The sequence below is a fragment of the Pinus tabuliformis genome, chromosome 4_1 (assembly GCF_031772625.1).
Source record: "Pinus tabuliformis cultivar Carrire ecotype Pingquan chromosome 4_1, CPIR1, whole genome shotgun sequence".
Lineage (NCBI taxonomy): Eukaryota > Viridiplantae > Streptophyta > Pinopsida > Pinales > Pinaceae > Pinus > Pinus tabuliformis.
Genome location: NC_142303.1, coordinates 912551356 through 912573138, shown reverse-complemented (window position 1 = coordinate 912573138; position 21783 = coordinate 912551356).

The following is a 21783-nucleotide window of genomic DNA, read 5'->3' as shown; positions in this document are numbered from 1 at the left end:
CGTGGTCCTCCTATCACACTGTTGCCTTTTTGCCTCAATTGCCAAAGATGCTTTCTGCACAAGTGGGTCTACTCTAAACTTACAGCTTTGTTCTACCTCTACGCTGTCAACAATCTTTCTCTTGCCTTTGTCACACGCTGGTATGTTTACCTCTGCTGCTGCTGCTGTTGGTGCTCTCCTAGATGTTGCTTCACGCTACTTCGCTAACCATTCCACAGTGATGCTGACCGGTTCATTGGGCTCGGAGAAGCTGTAACAATATCTCCATGGGTCTTCCTACGCCCAATGAAATGCCCCGTAAATCCACAGAAACTATACTCTCACATAGTGATCCTTCACCAAACAATGCGGGTCATACGGGTTATAGCTTCGGGCGTCGAAAGGATATTTCTTGATCTCCTCTGTTTCAGCATCATCATGCTTGAGATTCCATATCTCATACAACCCGATCTGCAAAGGAAGAGTGGGCCAAGGTGCCTTCTTCTTCTGGTGCAGCCTAGCTGACAGTCCTGCTGAGATGTGGTATGACACTTCTTGCATGACGAGCTTGTCCATGGAAAACTTCGGTAGAACACGTAGAGACTTCTCCATGCTCTACATCCATATGAAGGTGTTGGACAGTGAGGCATACCAATTCGCTATTTTGATCAGTGCCTCCATTACTGCCTTCGACATGCAAGGTGATCCTTTTCAAATATCATCTTATACACCGAGGTGACAAAATGATCTGACAATTGTGTGATAACCACTTTGAAGCTGCATTCAGAAAACAATTTACAATATGTATTGACAGAGGATTCCGCTGATGTCCATGCCCACTTCATGCTTGGTAACTCTTGATGGGAACAAATTGCATCCAAGATATAGGTGGACATGTAGATTTCTTCTTGCTGAACTTTGGGCAGCTGTCGAAATCCTGTTACTTGTTCCTTCATCCTGTGAAGCAACATATCCGACCAGTTGCATGCGTTGCCTTCACCGGCCAGTTGGTCCAACACGATAACCCAACTCCGTGGGAAGGTCTCTATGCTTTCTTGGCCATACAAGCAACATGCAAAGATGACCAAGTATTGATACGCCTTTTGCAGTATCTTCGTCTTGTAAATTTGATTGGGTGTCATCCTGAATTTGGCTGGCTCCTTCGCCCAGTTCTTTAAGATATCCCTACAGTTGGCATCACTGCTGGGTATGCTGAAGGGTGTCTCCATGATGATCATTGGCTTCGGAAAGTGGTACATCTGTTGATAATACTGTGCCCTAAAGGTAGCAATCTCTGTCCCGCTGACATTGCTCAATGTCATAGTCTTAGGGTCAGTGTGCGAGACGATCCAATGTATCATGTCCGTGCATGGGAACGCGGGATACCTACATGCAATTCGGTACAAGCTAGACTTGTGAATGTTCACATAGACTTGGTGGTCTTCAATATTTTCCCCAAATGTGCCTGAGAATGCATCATTGACCTCTTACCATTTCATCTTGATGTCTTTGTCTACGATCAACATGGTGTCTTCATAAATCAGCAAACTCGTAGACACTCGCTCGACTGCTGCTCCAGTTGTGCTTTCGTTAGTGTCCTTTGATCCTGCTCTCTTGGAGGCCATTGATCCTGAAATGATGAGAAAGGGATGAACACCTGCTATATATGGAGACATGGCAACATGCATGGCAAGAAATATGTCAGCTAAAACCAAAGCAAACTTGAGGGATGACATGCAACATACCTGGGGAACTGCTGGAAAAGATTGCACAATTTTCACTAGGAGGCCAGGAGACTGACTGCCGGAACTGCACAAAAGGCAGTCCAGACTGTTGGGAGGCTGGTCGACTGCTGGAATTGTGTAATGCGTAATCAAGACTAGCCTGCTGGGTGCTGAGATTGTGCAACGTGAAATTTCAGCTGGCAAGTGATGCAATCGCAGGGACTGCATTGCACAATTTTCTAGGCTAACAGTCACTGCCTCTCAGAATTGCACAAAGAAAGACTGGAGGGAAGTGAATGGCCATAATTGCACATTTTATGGGAGGAAGGCAAAGCCTTCCCTCTTAGAATTGCGCAATGTTGTCCGGGTGAGGTAGAGTCCGGGCCAAGGTTGCCTAGACCCATCGACGGGAAACTGAAAGCAAATGAAGGTGTGGATGCATGGATATACTGAGTGTAAGTAGAGGTGAATGATCATGCATGCAAATAGTGAATGTAATACCTAGAAAACAAAACAACATGCATGTGTGTGAAACGAGTTTCTGAATCGACAACCGTTTGTGCAAAACAGTGTGATTCATGCGACAACAGTGAGATGCTAATGAAAAATTAAATGGTGCTTGTACAAGCTAACATGCATGCAAACGACAACAAGCGTTCACAAAAATCAAGCAGACAACACTCACACAAGCCAAAACACAAAAAGCGACAGAAATGCTACAAATGACAAGTTAAGCGAACTTAACCGGAAATAACTGAGCTGGGTTTGTCTAAGACTCCTAGATGTGTTGTGGGATGTTAGAGCTCCAAGATCGATGTGAAGAATGAGCTCTGAAGCGTCAAATAAATAAGTTTGAGGCTCATCATGCGCATGCCACAAATCTAGGAAAAAGTGACACTTTAAAGAAGGTTTCTAAAACAATCTTTGTATGTAACCTCCAGCTGCTAAAAATAGCTCCATAAAATCTAGGGATTCTTTTTGCATGTAGCTTTTTTCTATTTCGGGAAAAAGCAGCCCATGCATGCAAGTCAAATTTTCTCGATCCTAGAGGGAACCGGTCAACCTGAAGGCACATTCAACAGCCTGCTTGACTGAGGGAGATTTTTGTGCAATTTCGGGGATGAGGCTGGGATGGTTGTCTGGAGGGATTGCACAATTTATGGGCTAAGCAGTATTACTGGGCCAGATTGTGTAGTTTTCTAGAGGAAGGATGTTTGACAGGATTGCGCAGTTTTTGGGCCCAGCAGGCTGCCAGTCATATTTGCGCAATTTCTAGAGGGAAGGCTGGTTCCCCTCCAGAATTGCACAATTTCTTGAAGGAGTTTCTTAGCTAGCAGCTGGACCAAGTCCGGGGTGGCAGCCTATGAGGGGAGTGAAGCAAGTTATCATGCACAAGATGGCAAGCTGCTAGAAAACAAATGAAGCTCATGTACTTGACAGTGCAAGACATGCTGCTAGGATGGTTGGTAGGGAGAATCCCAAACGAAGCTAAGGCAAAATTTTGGAGGGTGGTTGTATCTGCTACAACAACTTGTCACAACTCAAATTTGATGGCGAAAGCGAAGAATCCTTGTAATCCACGTAGTTTCCTTTTTGGGTTTCTATGATAGGAATGAAGTTCCCTCAGACGACATTACCTGTGGGTTGTTCGCTTACACGTTCGAAGGATGCGTTAAGAAATGGTGTCACACATTTCCCGCAACCTCTTTACACTCTTTCAACCACATGATCAGAGAATTAGGCTGTGCTTTCGTTTTTTATGACCGTAAAGAACTTCATCGCAAATTATAAAATTTCGAAAATCACCCGACGAATATATTATGCACTTTTATGATCGTTTCCGTCATTGCTGTTTTGAATATCCAGAAGATTAAGTTGACTGTAAACTTCTTAATGAAAGATTTTAGTATCTTGTTCACATATATGAGAATCCACATGAGTTAGAATCTTTCGAACCCCTCCCAACATACCTCAGTGTTAGAGCTTCTAAATTTGAGACGGACAAGGTTGCTGTCCCAAGTGACCCTCCATCCCCTTCTCATAGAAAAACTCTAGCTCTGCGGGATGAGGTGGGAGAAGTTTTTAACCTACCTGTTGAACTGTCACCATCTCCTCCTTCACCACCTACTCTAGATTTCTGCGTAGATTTGGACTGCAAGCCTGATGGTTGTTGCATGGTCTCATCTTCTTAGCCTCCATCCAATGGTTCCTTTGATCCTCCAGATTTTGGCATGTTGTGTTCATTTGCTCTTGACTTCACATGTGATGTTCATGAGGATCAAGTTGTGGATGAAGTTGGTGTTGAACAACCAACCTGCACTATCATTTTTTATGAGTATGTGTGGGAGTCTGAACAAGAAGTTGTGGTGAAGGATGACCTCCTTCTATCCACACCGCGTCCGATTTATCCTGACATGTTCTGTGATTTTGCCATTTTTGTTCCCTCTTGTCAAAATTCATCTCAAGATGTTTCCATTTCCAATCGTTTACAAAACACGCAGGATATGAGTCTGTCATTTGATTGCAGATAGGAAAATAATTTCTTCCCGAATCCATTATATCCCTCACCTTCCATTTCTTTAAACTCTGAGGGTGAATTTTTTTGTTTCTCATCAACCCGTCTCTATGATTCATCAAATCATGAGGATGGTGTTATCCATCTTGAATTTTCTGATTGTGGTTGTCATGATATTTTAACTCATTCGTGTGATCATGATTTTGATTCACCTAATGTTGATCTTTCTAAGCCATTGGTCTTTGATGATCCATCTTCTGATGAAGTGGAAACTCCTTAAGCTGTCGAGGCACTTCAGCCCGAGTTGATGGTTATGTCAGGTTCTCGTAGCCTTGAGGTCAGTCCCACTTTCGATCAGAAATCTATTGAATATCCCCAGGTTCCTCATCACTCTCTTGTTCACATCCTCCACCAGAATCAAACGATACTATTGTTCATGCATTGGAGGAGTCATACGTGACAAGTACTGTTGTGAAGCGGGAATTTTCTTCTTTCTTCATGTTTGATCATTTGTCATGTTCGAAGGTATGTACATGCTTGTCTTCCACATGCAATGTGACACAACAACATGATACGTCCGTAGAGTGCATATCACATGCTTTCAATTTTTCTTTTTTATGGATGCGTTCAAACTTCAAAAGTTCTGGTTTTCATTGCTTTATCTTTCCTGTATGTTGGTTTTCTTGAATATCTTTCTCGTCAACCATGCCATCACCTACATGGGTCAACCAATGCACCGGTGGCTGCATTGGAAATATCACTTCACGTGAGTTAGCCCATGATCTGCTTAGCTTAGGAGTAGAAGTAGTGTTTTCTTTCTTGTTTTGTTTTTACTTACTTGGTTTTGTTTTCATATTACTTCTTTCCTTTGCTTGTCTGTTATCTTATGCACGCAAGATTAGTTTATGCATGAAACCGTGTTTGGCTTCTTGAGATAAGCAAGGTGAAATATAAGAGGACTTATACAAATATCAACATTTGGTTATTTGTCTCTTCCCTCTATTTATGAAGGTCTTGAATTTCTTCCAGTCAATGATACCTTGATGGAAAATACGTTCCTTTTAGAGTGAGTCTTGGTGAAATACCGACGCTTGCACTCTTAACTAGTACCACCTTCTCTAATCGTTTTTCTTTATAACCCTTGTCAACTCATTCAAGTAGAGTAAGGTGAGGGGGAAAGCCTTAACAAGTATGTCAAAGGTATATATAAACATCGTTCTCAGAAGGGACAACCTCTTCTGCTCTCAATAAGTCAGGATCCCTCTTGCACCTCATGAAATAAATAAGTGCCTATGCATAGTTCTTTGAAAATGAAAAATGAAATGAAAATAAAATAAAATAAAGGTGAAAGAAGAGAAAGGCTTCCTGCCTAGAGAGGTGAAGTAAGTAACTTCATCAGAGTACTATCCAGGGCTTCTGGCAGCGGAGCAACACCAGGGATGAAACTAAAACTATGATAGTCCATATTACTTGTGCATCAATATACCCCTCATCCCCAATTGAAACAACTCAGTTGACTTGGCTTGGTATGTGTGCTGCCGTTAAAGAGAATGGTAGGGACTACATCTTTAAATCAAGTTAGTGAAGAAGTTATGACAATCAAAGAATCAAATAATGATTTCGGAAGAGTTAGACTCGCTTTACACAGAACAAGGTCCATATAGAGAGTTGGTGTTCTACTGGTGTGTCGCCAATGTTGTAGTGACTACAACCACCCTCCAAATTTTTCCCTATGCTTCATTTTGGAGCCTCCCTCCTAAATCACAGTAGCTCATCCCACACTTACCCAGGTACTTGTGCTTTGATTGAGCTTCATCTTTTGCATTTTGGCTTGTTTTTTCTTACTTGCTTTACTTTCTAACCCACAAGCTGACCTCTTGACTTGGTTTCAACTCGGTTCCAGGCTTACCTTAATGAAATGTGCAATCCTGAGGGCAACTAACCTTTCTCTTGGGAATTACACAATCCAATCTGACAGTGAGCCTTCAACTCAAAAATTGCACAGAGCCAGTTGATAGCTTACATTCAACTAGGAAACTGCATAAAGCATGAGAGGCAGCTCTGAGCCACTCAACCTAGAAATTGTGCAAAGGCTTATTACTTAGAAGCTGCTTAGTACACAAGCCAATGAGTTGCCCAGTCCATCCTAGAACCATGCAATCTCTCTGTGCAATGCATGTTAACTTTTCCTAAGAAAGAAAAAAGAAAAAAGTGAAAAAACATCCCTAAAAAATAGGGATCTATTTTTAGCATCCCGGAGGAGACACCCGAGTAATTTTTGAAACTGTCGCCAAGTGTCGATTTTTCCTTGAGTTTTGGTCTTCGCATCATAAACCCTAAATTGATCAAATATATTTAATGGAAATTGCCAGATCTTATTTTCACATTCGATCTTGGAGCTTTAGTGTTCTCGAGGAGATCAAGGAACCTCCGATACGATCGTCATTGATTTTCAGGGTAAGTCTTGCTTTTCTAGTCTTTTTCTTCTTTTTATGTCGCTTTTGTTTATTTAGCTTGTGAGAGTGTTGTTTCACTTGTTTTGTTGAACAAATACTGGTGTTTCAACTTGTTTTAGCTTTTAGAAGTGTTGTTTTAAGATTTGCATTGCCTTTCCCAAGTACTGCACGCATTACCCAATTTTTTCACTACCGGTCACCATTGTGGAGACTCTCTCCACATGCTTCATTTTCCTTCAGTTTGATTGATTCCTGCACTCGTTTCACTTGCATGCATTATCATTCACTTAGATCTGCACTCAAAATCATTCAATCCTTCAGATCTGTTTGATTTCTCACTCCCTTTGGGTAGACCTGGGCTTCCTTGGCCCGGATATCATCTTCCCAAGAATGCATTGCGCATTTCTAGAGCTCAAGGCCTCGTCCTTGGATTTTCGAATTGCGTAGAGGTTTCCCAGCCCTGGCTCCAACTGTGCACTGCACAGTTCTAGGAGCCAACCCTGAGCCTTGGCCACTGAGATTGCGCAATGCACAGTCTCTCCTGGCCTGTGCCCAGACTGGACTACACACTGCATAGTTCCAGTCAGCAAGACCTTCGCACTGACTACGGGGACTACGCAATGTACAGTTCCAGCTGGCAGCCAGTCACCTCTGTGATCCAAGATTACACAATCCTTCCCAACAGTTGCCTAGTTTATTGCTTGGTCTGTTCTTGAAGTGCTTTTGGTTTCAAGCTAACATTTTCATGCCATGAATGTCCTCTCTATCTCCAGGTACAACAACTGTTGAGAAAATCTCCAGCATTTACAGGTAACATGGATTCCAAGAGAGCTGCATCAAAGGATATTGTTAAGAGTAGCACTGGGGAAGCAGTTGAGCAGGTGTCAGTGAATTTTCCAGTTTATGCAGACACTCAGTTTTTCATTGAGAAGGGCATGAATTTAACATGGCAGGAAATCAAGGATATATTTGCAAGGGACTTCAAGGAAGATAGAGGATCGACAGGTTTATATCAGTGTCCACTGGTCAGGCTTACATAAGGTTGCATGTAGGTACCCCACCTTCCCATGTGCAAACATCATCCATTGGATTGTCTCACACACAGATCCAGAGACTATGACATTGAGCAGTGCCAGTGGGATACAACTTGCCAACTTCAGGGTGGATAAATATCAACAGACGTATCATCTACCTCAACTGGTGAACTGCATGGACTCACTTTTCTATGCCACCCACAGCTTTGTGAATGCTAGAGATATTGTAAAGCGATGGGTGAAAGAGCTGTGAAAGTTTAAAGAAACACCCAATCATGTTTACAAGACAAAGTCACTTAGGAAGGCCTATCAATTCTTGATCATATTTGCATGTCGATTATATGGTTAAGAGAGCACGAAGACCTTTCTGGAAAATTGGGTGGTTGTGTTGGACCAGTTGGTGAATGATGGAAGGCCATTCAACTAGTCAGATATGTTGGATCTTCAGTTGAAAGTCCATGTTACTAACGCTCGGAATTCGTTAAAGGATGAGAAAGCAAGATTCTACATGTCTGCGTATTTACTTGATGCAATATGTGCCCAACATCAATTTCCTAGCATGGGTTGGACATGGACACCAAAAGAGTATGCCATCAACATTTATTGCAAGTTGCTTTCCGACTGCATCTACCGAGGAGTTATGGTGAGGTTGTCTGACAATTTCGTTATCCCGGTGTACAAGTTGATCTTTGAGCAAGATTCACCTTGCATGTCCTAAGAAGCGATGGAGGCAATACTTAACATTGCAGATTGGTATGCCTCACTTGGTGTCACCTTCATTAGGATGTTTGTCAAAGAGAGGCTTCCACATGTTCTACCAAGGTATGCCATAGACAAGTTGGTCATGCAAGAGGTCTCATATCACATCTCCACAAGGTTATCGACAGGGCTGCATAGGAGGAAGAAGACATCATGGCACGCTCTTCCTTTGCGGATTGAATTGTACCAAATTAAGAGCTTTAAGGACGTGGATGTCGAAGTTAAGGAGATAGTGAAGTTCGAGTTCAGCACTAAAGACTACAATTCGTATGATCCCAACGGTATTTGCAAGAACCACTATGCGAAGGTGTAATATCCATGGATCCATGGGAAAATTTATTGGGAAGAGGAGAACCCTTGGAGGTACTATTATAAATCCTCCAAGCTCAATAAATAGGTCAGTATAGCCACAACATGGAAAGATGCTTTGCAGGTAGCAGCACTGCAGGAAGCAACAACAACAACAGTAATAAGCAACAAATCAGTGCAGGACAAGGGTAAGAGGAATACTTTCGAGAACCCAGAGGCCGAGCAAAGCTACAAGTTCAAAGAAGGTCATCTCATTGAGAAAGTAAGTTTGGAAGCGGAGGCAAAGAGGCAACAACGCATAAAGAGGGTAGAGTGAAGAAAGAAAGAAAATCCAAGGCCGGAGGAAGCAAAAATGAAGTTGCAGGAAACAAAGAAGAAGTTGAAGGAAGAGCAGGAGCTAAGAAGGGGAGAGAGAGAAGAGAAGCAGAAGCAGGAAGAAGAAGGCAGGGCACAATGACAAAGAAAACAACTCCCATACAAGTTGAAGACTCGGAACAAATGACAATGAAAGAAGAGGGTGAGTAGATGTAGGATCGAGAGCTTTATCAACAGATTGAGCAACTTATTGAAGTGATGAACATGGAGTTGGGGTAGGACCCACAAGACCAAGATACTGACCTCATGCTGAGAGAATTTGAGGCCATTGGTTAGTCTCCCCAATGTGAAGTCCCGATTAGACCTCACACCATTTGGTGTAGGAGCCCCATCTAGATATAAGGTTCGACCACCATTGCAAGTGATCTTAAAGGGATGCCTTGGCTGCACAACACACACAAGAGATCATGCACATAACTTTGGGGTATCAAGTATGTAAGCTTTGTGAGGCATCAAGTGTAAGGTGTAAAAGGAGCTTCCATGTGAGAGAGATAAGATACATGCCTCTAATAGAAAAGTATTAGTACTATCCAAAGAGATACATGTGAGAGAAAACAAGAAGATTAGTTGATTAACCCACAAATTAATTCACAAGATAATAACGATCATATAAACACATAACAACACCCATTCAAAAAGATTCATAGCTAAAGCAACAAAATAGTTCATTCTCTTTAGTATGCATAACACAACATATACCACAAACATCTAAAGAATAGTCTTACAATATTTACGATACATGCATGAAAGAATGTTGGCTCCAAGAGCTTCTTATAATTAATCAAAGATCCAAGTACACTGTTACATTGATGAAACACTAGCTCCAATAGTGGAACATGAAGCTACAACTTGCTTCTCCAAAAGAATGATCTTCTCCCTTATGCACCACTAGAGAAGCCAAGGAAAAATCTCTAAAAGTCCAAGCCCTTTGCTTGAGTTATGAGGGCTTATTTATAACAAATGCTAATGACCTTTGAGCTTCCTCATGACTCTTTGACTTCCACAACCTATGGAATTCTATGTGACTCTTCACATTCCACATGTCTCTTGGACTTCTTTTACATTGGACTTATTATTCATAAAAGACAAATTACATCAAAATGGTGGTGTTGTTGCTGCTGCAACACCCTCCAAAATTTTGGCTTTCACCCAAATTTCAGAGCCTTCCTTGGTCTTTTCCTTGATTGTTGCAAACACTTAAGCACATTTCATGAGCTTTCTTGAATTTCTTTGGCCCCTTTTGCATGTTGGATTAACTGTCATCTTTTGGCATGTTTAAGTGTCGTATAATGTTTGCGAGCCTTTTTTGGTGGTTTCGAAGGTCGGTCTTTGTGTATATGAATTGTCTTAGTTATGCGGGATTTATGACTGCGGACATAAATATCTCCCCTAGGTTTGGTGGCTAACCTAGAACAATAGAATGAAAAAAGGACCCAATTTTTTCCTTAAAGTAAGTAGATGAGGGGAAGAAACCAACTTGGAATCTGTCGTATGTTTCTCTCCTTGTTTGGCATGAATGCTCTAATCCTAGCTCCAACTTCCAAAATTAGAACCTGCACAACCATACAACAAAATCCAAGAAACTACGAGATCTATGTAGCATCATATATCTACTTCATTCAACATATCAACATGGTATTGAAATATATGAAATAATGACATCACATATAGGAAAACAAGAGAACTCTTTGTATTGATATAAATGGAGTGAGTTACAACCATAAATAGGTGTCGATCTTGTATAAGAGCTCCTCCAAGTTGTTGACTTGTCCTTCCTTTGTAACAAATTGTACCTCCAATCACCTTAAATTCATGAAAGGTTAACTCTCACAACAACAACATAAGGGTAGAATCACTCTCCAAAAGCCAACCTCTTGCATATGGAAGGTTGTAAATATATAGAGGAGTGAGGTAAGTTGGGATTTGTTATCCCTTTACCAATCTTGGGATTGAGATCCACTCTTGATGGGAGGATGAGACCTAAGGATAAGGGATGGAAACTCCAAGGTAGGATAGGATAGGATTCAAAATTTTTATTTGAGGTAAATGGTTTCAACAGATCTTGGAATCTTTTGGAAATGGAGGCTTCAAGATTCTCTCTCTTTTTCCCGAATTTATAGAACCAAGGCAAGTGTAAGGAGAGAAACCTATAGGTGATCAATGCAGGCCATCGTCGAGCAACCTGTAGGTGAACGCTGTCCAGCAAGAGGCCAGGGTGTGTTGGTCCTAAAACTAGCTCAAATGATGCAGTTTAGGGTAGAATCTGCGGGGAATGAGAGAGTCATGCATAAGGATTTGTTCAATGATGATAAAGGGGGAATAGGATGTGAATGATCCCATTAGGAGGATGATTTATCAGATGTGACAAAATAACCTATAACAGAGTGACCCCTAAAGCGCAAAGTCAGAGATGATGACTGATGACTGAAGTGCTTTACCTTGTGGCAATTCAGGATCAAGAATAACTAGTGAGCTTCATCTTTTGTTACAATATATTTACATCATGACATCCTTTTGCTGAGGGAGGCATACCCATACTCAATATATAAGCTAACATTACATGTATAATGATCAAAATACATGTCCACTGCTGACTGGTGGTGGACCCATGACTGGGTGGATATCAGTATGATCATGGCCATTATACATAGTGATCTCTATATAATCCTGAAATTGCAGTCTGGATGGCGGAAACTAGATCCGGGGTCTTCTATCTCGTTCATACGACCAACCAACGTACGAGTCTAATCATGTGAATCAATGAGCTGAAGTCAAACATGGTAGACACCATATGATTACCAGCCAATCATGTAAGCTATTAACAGATGCAAGAGAAACCACCGATGATGTTAATGGCTATCAAGGTACTCAAGTACAACTCGTATGGTGTGAATAAACGAGTTGATGTCGAACACCATGCATAATATTTTTCTTGAAGGACAATGATGTAAACCTGTCGTCGATAGCAAGGAGACTTGCCATTGATGTTTGCAAGCACCAAGGTACTGTGGCGCAGGGAAATTCTCAGTGCGGACACAAACAATTCCTCTAGCTCGAGAGAGCGGGTCTAGCCACAAAAAAAAATCTATGGAAAATCTCCTTAAGCTTGAATCAATTAAGAGGGCCTACCTCTTAGAATGCTATTCTGCTCGATGATGATCCTACTTCCTCACTCCAGCTATGTTCCGTTTCCTTCCTTTGAATACCTAAAATGAGAAAACAACAACAACAACAAACGTGATAGCATACAATATTGTATTCAACCTACTTAATAGGTCAAGGAACATTAAGCCATAAATATTTAAAATGACACTTCATGTAGGAAATCAATCATAGTTGCATTTATATAAATCATAAAGAGATTACAACCGATGCCTTGACGTTGCTAGTCTCCTTCGATGTATCCGAGTTCCCACACTTTTGCTAGCACTTCATGGATAGCCCCAACAATGGAAGTTTTAAGGCCTCTTTCCCTCTAGTCTCAAACCAAACCAAAAACACACTATTATCCCTCAAACATACATTAGAAAGCTACAAGCTATAGATGACTTGCTGATTATTCAAACTCACTCAAAAACTCCAATTAGCTTTTGCTTGGGAAAAAGATAGGTTTACATAGCTTGGATGGATGGGAGATGGTTCCTCTCATCATGGGAGAAGGTCTTATCTCTTGCGTTTGTTCCATCCTAATAGAGGAAAGGAGCCCAAAATGACTTCCTTAGTTCCATCTGGCCCAACCATCTACCAGACTTCCGTTACGAAGCTTCTAGACATGGAACCTTCAGTTCCTTATTTAAAAAACCTTCCAAAAGAGGATTGACTGGAAAAGGGCTAAGTCGCTCCATACAGCGCGAGGGCTAGTTTTAATCTCTGTAAATCAGTGCGAGGAGGAAACTGGTCAGTAGCACCGATCTTGTAAACTGGGATAAAAGGAAGATTCTTGGGAAATGATGTAAAGGGGAATTATTCTGCTCATGAAGAGGGACACATTGGGAGTTTCTTCATGATGGGAAAGCATGTTAGGTTCACTCTAGGGGTCCTTAGGATCATGGAAGAGGAGTACGGGGACAGTGAAAAAATGTTGTGTAACAGATGCCCCCTAAAGCGTGAAGGCCGAACTAGAGTGAGGGGTGAAATGCTTTACAAGTGGAAGCGAGGAACTAGAGTCCGTCATTGAAAAACCTGCAAGCAAGCACATATACATATGCATCACTGAAAACTCTGAATAATGATACATGAATCATGGTATGGACACATGCATCTAGAGAATGATCATGTAAATGGATCCAAGGGATGGGCGCAGCCATCCAATAGAAAGGATCATAACGAATCCAAGGTATGGTCGCAATCATCCAATAATGATAGGGATCGCATATAACAACTCATGGTATGGTCGCAGTGATGCATTTGAAAGAGACATGTATATCAACATGATCATGTCACACCGCCTCACAACTTGGACTTGTGTAATCTTAGCCCAGGGTCTTGTGCTCCAAACGACCCGATCAAAGTACAAATCCTAACATGTGAATGAATGTGTTGAAGTCGAACATGCTAGGAAGTCACTTTATTACCGGTCAATGATGTGAACCGTTAACAAGTGCGAGAGAAACCACCAATAATGACAATGGATATCAAAGTACCAACAACACAGTTCATGAAATGTGAATAAAGGAACTGATGTCGAACACCCGTGAAATCACCCGATTGAAAGCCAATGATGTGAGCTTGTCATTGAGTGCAAAGAACTTGCCATTAGGGCATGCAAGCTCTAAGGTACTGGAAGAGAGTCTCTCGGTCAACTTCCTAGATAGTGAGTTGAAGTCGATAGGAAGAGACCGTGTCAAAGGAGGCCCATGATGTATCCCACATCATCGAAACGAGACAAAGGGATGCAAATGATTTTAGATGATAGAGAGAATCAAGAGTAAGTGTAACTGTAGAGGGACTAACTCTTGAACATATCGGCGACATGATTCCAGAGTTTGGAAGCTTTTGGATCCATAGGATCGGTGGTCATGATGACATGGTAGAGATAAAATGGAAGGCAAAATGAACGGCCCAACCCAGTGTTATCGGGAAATCTAGTGTCTATGAAGATCTGCTAGTCCCGCTAAGGCTGGTAGCTACCTTAGAAACAAACAAACTAAAACCACTTTCATTTTCCTTTATGAGAAATATATAAGAGGGGAAAGAAGGAGACCAACCTCTGTCTTGCGCTTGGTTCCTTGCTTGATTCCTCTCCCTTCTAATAGATCTTTGCCACTCGCTTCCTCGTCTACCCAGCTTCAAAGAGCACCTGTAGAATCAAAGCAACATAACACTATCCAAGAACATAGATCTATTATCATAAACAATATAGGACCAGATATATATTGACCACACAAATGCATATATCATCAGTCATACAAGAATGTGGAAGAAAACTTGAATAGCTTTATTAATAATCAAGAATAGCAAAGAGGATTACAACCAATTGTTCTGACCTAGCATCATCCTCTCAGCAAGAAAGCCCTTCTTCACCTCATGAAAAGCTTAGATCACCCAACACTATGATGTTACACCAAGAAACCAGTAGCACTTCCTTACAAGATACAAAATTCCAGCCTCTAGATCTCTGGGATGAGGGATCCATATATAGATGTTTGCAAGGGGGGTGAGTTAGCTTTTGAGATTTGATTAGTGTCCTCTCTCTGATAGTTCTTGATTCCACTTGGAGATTTATGATCTCTTACTCATCCCTGGGCGAATGCAGAGAGGCAAGTGTCACAGGAGAAGTTTCTGGAAGATTCCATGATCCTCCACCTTGCAGATTGACCTTGCCATTTGTCCACTCTCGCCCATCGCACCCCATAGAAGGGCTTTTCAGTATGCATCGCACCTCCTGTGTGTATTTAGGTGGGATGCAGCGCACTTTGACCATGGAGCAGGTGAGATGGTCCAGTTTTGACCAGTTCTGAGTAGTTTTTCATGGAGAACTTCTGGGAGAAGATGTAATCAGTTGACCTTGTTCTTTTAGAGGTTGGAACAACACTTTTAGGGACTTAAGAGCCCTTGGTTTATGGAAATTTATGATTAGGGTTGCAGTGCCCAAAAATGTCTATAACACCCAGGAAGGTCAATGATGAAAAGGAGGATATCCCAACCCAAAATGAAGCAAAAAGTGTCATGTTCAAGAGTGAGTTGCCGACACGACTAATAGAATTTCCAATTTTCCCCCACCATTTCTGGAAGGTACCCCAATTATTTTTGATCGCAAGCTTGAAGGGGATAGCATGTGCTTGCACTGTAAGTTCATCCTTTGGACAAATCCGACCTAGTAAGTTTAATGAGCCCTAGGAAGGAGAAGATCACGATCATCATAGCGACGAATCCAATGTTGTTTAATGGTTTAACGGGTTTGACAAAGGTGTAACTCAGTACCTTTTTCATGTTTAGAGAGTTTGAAAAAGACACGTAAAAGAAAACTCCACATGGTCCCTTTTCGTAAATTTGTGTCTCTTGAGCCTGAAAAGGTAGAAAACGATACTTGAGAGAACCGCTTTACCATTTCAGTCAAGGAGTACCCTTTTTGTAAATATTTCATCCCAGCCCGAAAAAGGGGTAAATGTATACTGGGTGAACGACGTTTTGCAGCCTTTAATGAGTTCAAAACGACAAGAGCTCAGCAATCTTTTCATGTTTAAAGAGTCGGAAAATAGCTTGAAAGCAGACCCCCCATTTTTATTCTATTTTACGAGTTAAAAAGGGAAAAATACTCGGCAATATTTTCATTTGAGTTTTACGAATTGAGAAAAGAGTTGAAACGTGACTCCAGTACCATCATCGATAATCTGTCACCTGTTGCTGCACAAAAAAGTAAATGCATTATCCAGTTCTGAGGAAAAATAGGTAAAAAATACTCAAAAACCCTAATATTTCATGAAAAAATGAATAAAAGGAGGCAAAAGTAATTATTTTTTACCATTTACCATTTTACCTTTGTGTGAAGAGCTTTTTACCCACTTGTGCCCTAATTTTTCTGGAGCAGATTGCGGGAGATCTGGGAGGTCATTCGCTGAGCCGTCAGTTGCAAGTAAGAGCCAAGACCTTAAGCTCCATTTTCATACTTATTTCACCTGTTTTTAACCATTTTTTGGATTTCATGAGGAGGTTTTGGCAAAAAAAAATCACCCTCGGTCGGCGTGATTTTCGGGCATGGAATCGTGCCGATCGGGGGTTGCTAAAACTGTCAACTACGCTGTCGGCGCTACTATTTTTAAAACAGTCACGTCGACGCTGTGAACAAATTTTTTCCTTGTTTTTGCTCAATTTTTCTATTTGAACCCAAATTTATCTGGCTAAAGATGATTATTGACTTGATTATATGGTTTTTGCAGGAAAAAATCGTGAAAAATGGTGGATTGGAAGGAACACGAGCATGAGGATATTGACACTCAAGCAATGGCTGACCCAAATTGCTTGGATGCTTTGAGGAACTGTGGGATCCTCAAATTATTCCTTACACTAGGTCTACAGGCTCAACCCGAATTGCTACGGTATCTGATCAGTCTCTGGGACGTGAATTGGGAAATTTTCATCATTGGTGACCAAGAGATGGAGTTGGAAACTTCAGACATTTATTTCATCACAGGACTATCTCGGAGAGGGGAGCCAGTCAATCTATATGGGTCAAGGCTGATTGGGGCAAGTGTGACCATGCTACTTGCAGAACATTGCCCAGAAGCACTCAAGTCAAAAAGTGGCAAGATAGAGATTATGACTGTTCGAGATCTTGTGTTGAGAGTGTTACTGCTGATGATCAACAGAGTGGCTGGGGCCCAAGTGCAGCATGAGACCAACAAGTCAAAGTTTCAGTATGCTAACGACTGTATGGCACCCACTATTTTCAATTGGGCGGAAGCTATGAAAGTCAACATGAAGTGCCCGCTATCAAAAGCTAAGGCGGGAAACCTGAAGTAGTTTTGCTACAGTTTTGTGCTAGTGACCATCTTCCTAGAGTGGGTTCCGTTGTTCCACTACCAACTGGCTGAGGTGGAATCGCTGATTCCACGAGACCCACAGATGGTCCATTGGAGTGCATTGATGCCTAGGATTATCGAGGGCCAACATATGTCCTATAAACCCGCCTTTTTCTCGTGGCTACGACGACAGCTGATCATAGTGGAGGATTGGCCTTACAACGGTATCGACTTCCGTGGAGATTTAGATATGCCACTCCTAGAGGGGGAGGATTATGATGATGGAGGTAAAAACAAACAATTTAAATTTTTGATGTTTTTTTATTGTTTTGAGATATATGCGTTCATGACATTTTGATTTTATGAATGTAGATGTTGGCGTAGAATGCCCTGTCGGGATGTCACCGATTGCCAGGCGCGTTTCTCGGCAGTTCGAGGTCACTCGATATCAGGAGGGAAGCGACAATGAGGAGGAGATCATGTGGAATCTTGAGGGATTGACGCATGGGATCCCAGAGTATGACCGGATGGGTGATATCCCATGCCAGTACCAGAGGCATACAATGGGGGTATCAGATCGGATCCGCCGAAGGCTGACTCGCGTGGTCCAAGCAGTTACATTCTACCATGAGCATCATGATGTTTAGTGCATAGGTCTAGCATTCCACATTTTTTAGGCCTGCAAGCCATCGATGTATTTTGAACACACATATTATTTTTTGAGGTTTTGATGTATGACAAAATTACCGGCACACACATATATATGCTATACTTCCTTGGTTATTATGGTACAAATGTTTTTGTTTTCTGAGTTTTACATGTTTCACAAATGTCTATCCAACACATGATTAGCTAATGCATCTGTCAATGTATTCATGTGTCTAGGAATATGATGATACGTAATGTAATCAAAATTTCTTTCTAAGGGTTTTTGATGGAATATTGCCGGTTAAGTTGAAGAACAACAAGCTATGAATCAAGGTTGAAAACCAATTCCTGGATGCCAAGAGTGATAGCTTCTGACAACAATTCGATAACTGCACTATACTCAGCAATGTTATTAGTTGTTCGACCTAGACATATACCTTGAAGATTAATCAACTCATCATGGGGGTCATAAATGGCCCATGCTGTGGATGATATATTCTGGGTACTACGGTAAGCACCATCAACGAAACCGATGTGAGGAGACACCGACATCTATAAAGTAGGAAAAAAACATAATAAGCAAGAAAGCTGCGTGCAAAACAACACACCAAACCACGCAGTACAAAAATGAATAACACACTATTGTACAAAAGAAACCATGCAAGATGACCTAAGCATAGTACTTTTTGAGATAAAGCCCATTTCGGGGCTTGTTTAAGGGATTTCCCTCATAGTCAATAAGCTCATAGGCCCCTTTCTGTAACACACGTTTAACAATGTAGGGCCCATGCCACATGGGTTCGAACTTTCCTGCCCCCAGCTTATCATTAGCCTAATCATACAAAAGAACCAAATCACCCTTAGAAAAAGCTCGAGGAGAGACAAACTGATCAAAATGGGACTTGACCCGCTTTTTTTGTGCTTCGATGACCAAAGAAGCAAGACAACGAGTCTCATCAAGTCATTCTAGGTACAAGAGATGCTCTTCCTGAGGTGAGGTCTTGGGGAGAAGTTCGACAACCAGCTTGAGGGATGGAATTTCGCACTCAATCGGTAAAGTTTCTTCCAGACCGTAGACTAGATGGAACGGTGTGAATCTAGTTGTGTCCTTGGTCGAGGTTCGGTAAGCCCACAAAGCTAAAAAGAGAATGAGATGCCAATTTGACTTGTGCATCCCAATGGTGCGCTGAAGCATCGTAACCAAGACTTTGTTCACAACTTCAACTTGGCCATTTGCTTGAGGGTAGTACGGGGTTGAGCCATCGTGGTGCAAGCCCAACATAGAAGTAAGCTCATCCATCATGTAATCTTGAAAATGGGAGCCATGGTCGGTGACAATGGCTTGAGGCACTCCAAACTTGGAAATAACGTGATTGAATAGAAATTGAGCCACCGTTTTACCGTCCGCAGAGTATGTAGGCATCGCTTCGGCCCATTTGGTGAAATAGTCCACAACAACGATAATATACCCATGCCCCCCGACTGAACGAGGGTTATAGGTCATATAGTCGATGCCCCATTTGGAAAAAGGACCAATGGTAATAACGGGGTGTAGGTGAGTGGGTGGGGCACGCATCTTACACTAATAAATTTGGCACTCATGGCACTTGCGAACAGCAAGGATGCAATCCTTGAAGATATAGGGCCAAAAATAACTAGCGCGAAGGATTTTTTAGTAGTAGCATATCCAGACAGATGACTACCAATTGCGCCATAATGGCAGTCATTCAAGACTCTCGTAGCCTCCTCGAGAGTGAGACAACGGTGAAGAATTGAATTGACACTGATGTGGTATAAAGTATCTCCAATGATACGGTAAGGTTGAGATTGATGCCGAATGCATCGATGATCATCCTTGGTCAACACAGATTGGAAGGTGGATGTCTGGAGATATAAGATGATATCACTGTACCAGGGGTTGAGAGTTCTAATTAAGAAAAGAGTCTTGTTCGGTAGCTGCTCATCGACACCAGCAGGGAAAGAAACAGAGGGAAGGGAGAAAATCAACTCAGCAAAGACCAATGATTTCTTAGATTTGGCAGTAGTGAACACCGAATCAAATTCTTGGAGGATAATAATCCACTTCAAATACTTGCACCCCAGCAACTGACAAGTCAGGATGTAGGTCATGGGGTTGCATTTCGAAATCACAGTGGTAGTGCGGAGTAAAATGTAATGCCGAAAGCATTGAACAACTTGTATGATAGCCAAAGCCAACTTATTGACATGAGCATAACACATTTCAATGTCGAGTATATTGCGATTAAGATGGTAAATAACATGTTCATTGCCTTCGTCATCGTCCTGTACCAGCACCATAGCGACGGTACTAGAGGCTGCAGCTAGATAAAGGAAGTAATTGTGATGATAGTTCAGGGGATGCAACAAAGGAACATTGATGAGGACAGTCTTTAGGTCATTGAAATAATTTTGAGTGGCCTCATCCCAAACAAACGGGGTTCCTTGCTTGAGAAAACGGGTGAACCCTAAAGCTAGCTCAACATAGTTCGGTATGAAACGACGGAGGAAATTTTCTTTTTGCTGCAGACTCTGTAGTTGATGCAATGAAGATGGAGGGGGTAAATTAATTATGGCCTCGACTTTAAGAGGATCAAGGTGAATTCTTTCTTTCGAAATGATAAAGCCAAGGAGTTGTCCAGATTCGATGCAGAAGACACATTTATGTGGATTCAGCTGAATGTTGTAGTGTTTACAATGAAGAAAAATTTGTCAGAGATGATCAGGGTGATCATAGCATTTACAAGAATGAGCGGGGACATCATCCAAGTAAGGTTGGACGATGTTTCGAATGTCGTGGAATGCATAAGACATTGCTCTCTGAAATGTGGCCCCAACATTCTTAAGGCCAAAAGAGAGCTTTTTGTACATGAAGGTCCCCCATGGACAGATAAAGGCTGTCTTATCTTGATCAATCGACGCAATGTTTATCTGGTTGTAGCCAGAAAACCATCCATAAAGGAAAAGAATTCGCTCCTAGCACATTCATCAATGATCTCGTCAATGAACATAGTGGGGTAATTATCCTTAGGACATACACGATTGAGATCACGGTAATTAATGCAAATGTTAATAGTGCCTTGTTCCTTTGTCACCGGTACAATATTCGACATCCAATCCGAAAGAGGGATCGGATAAAGAAATCCAGCTTTCGGAAGTTTTTCAACTTCACCCCTAATGGCGGTTGCTTTTGTAGGGTGCACTGGACAAAGACGTTGGCAAACAGGCTTCGCATGAGGATAAGTTTGAATCTCATGATGACTATACTTGGGTCAATGTCAGGAATTTCTTCATATGACCACGCAAAAACATCCCGGAACTCTTGGAAAATACGAGTATATATCTTGATCTCTTATGGAGAACAAGTTACCTCGATATGGACATTTTCAACGACACCAAGTTTGACAGAAATATCAATTGGCATCGTTTGGGTAATGTTACCCATGTTCCCTTCCGACCAAACTTCATGAGTCATGATTAGCGTCTGAAGTGGTAGGGATGGGAACTGAGAGGAGAACTCCTCGAGACAAGTAGACATGACCAGGTAAAAACAAGGAACGATGATGAGTGTCATTCCAAGGTACTTCCTCCAGAGACATTACTTCCATGATACTCTCATCAGAAAGAAAAGTCTCGGCTAAGGGATCAGGAGATTCCGAAGAACCAAGCCATGGGGATTGAGAATATGCATCGAGAGATGTTCTCGAAACAAGATGATCAGAGGATACCAAATGTGAAGTTGAAACAATTTCCACATAATCAATTTCGGCGGGACTTAACGGCATAACTTAACCCCATGTATCAATAAGATCCAGCGAAGGAATGTCCCAAGTATTAGATTTGAACGAAATCATGTTGATAGAGGCAACATGAGGAGGTGGGAGCGGAAAGATGCCCGTAAAGGCATAATATTTAAAGAGTCCTGCCCTCAAACTCTCATAAGGAGCACCAGTGTGCTTGACATACAAAACATTGCCATCCGAGGAGGAAGAGGCAAAGAAGGAC